This window comes from Octopus sinensis, linkage group LG6 (assembly GCF_006345805.1).
Source record: "Octopus sinensis linkage group LG6, ASM634580v1, whole genome shotgun sequence".
In the NCBI taxonomy this organism is placed as follows: domain Eukaryota; kingdom Metazoa; phylum Mollusca; class Cephalopoda; order Octopoda; family Octopodidae; genus Octopus; species Octopus sinensis.
The window spans coordinates 18,141,645-18,143,298 of record NC_043002.1 but is presented as its reverse complement, the minus strand read 5'-3'; positions in this window follow the sequence as shown (position 1 = coordinate 18,143,298).

Sequence of the window (1,654 nt, the reverse complement as noted above, 5' to 3'; positions counted from 1 at the left end):
ATAAAATCTGTTGCCATTTAATCTGCGGCTCCTGGTTAAAGGAAAACGACTGGCAGCTTCAACGCAGCCGTTGCTTCATATACGTTATCAACAATCTACTGACCGAGAGCAAAGAACGGTTTTAAATTTCTGTCTTACACGAGATCAGGTGATCTGTCATCCCTCTTGCATTCTGGATTCCATACAAATGATGAACATTTTGGACAGGATCAACTAACAATAAATTAATGATTTTCAATGGGATTTTGATTCCAGCGTAGATATTATATATGCGTATTAACATTATGATATATATATATATATATAGGCGTAGCAGTGGCTGTGTGGTAAGTAGCTTGCTTACCAACCACATAGTTCCGGGTTCAGTCCCACTGCGTGGCACCTTGGGCAAGTGTCTTTTACTATAGCCTCGGGCCGATCAAAGCCTTGCCAGTGGATTTGGTAGACGGAAACTGAAAGAAGTCCGTCGTATATATATATGTATAGATATGCGCGCGCGCGTCTAGATAGATAGATACCCAATACCCAATCTTCTTCAAATGTCTCTTGTAGTTTGAGGAAGGATACACTTAATAGAATGTTTATAAGTACATCATATCAAAGGGGGGAAATGAATAAAGCACAGTCGTAGTTTAGCATAGAGACCAAGGAAAACAGGTTTGTCAGGTTTGAGTACAGAATAATACTTATACTTGGGCTTACTACTTATGGAAACGGAATATGAGACAAATCGATGTAGCATGCGTCTAAACAACAACAACAACAACAGTCGCTGTAACAGCAGTAACAATACTATGTAAATGAATGAAGAAGACGTGTGAGTGATCCGCATTTATTTCCGACATATACGAACTCTAATGGCGGAGGCCACATATGTACATATCCCCAACGCTCTCTCACAATCAGTTCATTGTCGTCTATATGTGTGTGCGCTCCCATTAGTAGAGTCCGTGTGTGTGTGTGTGTGTGTGTGTGTGTGTGTGTGTGTGTGTGTTGTGTGTGTGTGTGTGTGTGCGTGTGTGTGTGTTTGTGTGGGTCTGTGTGTGTGTGTGTGAGTGTACGTATTTGTAGCGTCCGTTTGAAGATCTCTCCGCAACCGCGTCCTCCGCTTCATTTTTTGTTAATCACTCATTCTCATTTAATTGTATATATTTTACTTGTTTGCTTATTCATACGTTTCGTCTCATTCGATACCCTGACCCCAATGTTTGTTTTGTCTGTCCTCGTATCGTCCCCTTTTTTTCCCAACCTTATGGTGAATAAAGAAATACTCTCTGCAATGCACAAACACACTTTTACTATCCTCTTTCTACAATTTGACAGCTTGTTTACACCATAGGAATTTACCGATAGCACTTTAATAGAACAAATATATATATATATATATATATATATATATATATATATTATATATATATATATATAATATATATATATATTCTCTTTTACTCTCTTTTACTTGTTTCAGTCATTTGACTGCGGCCATGCTGGAGCACCGCTTTTAATCGAGCAAATCGACCCCGGGACTTATTCTTTGTAAGCCCAGTACTTATTCTATCGGTCTCTTTTTGCCGAACCGCTTAGTAACGGGGACATAAACACACCAGCATCGGTTGTCAAGCAATGCTAGGGGGACAAACACAGACATACAAAC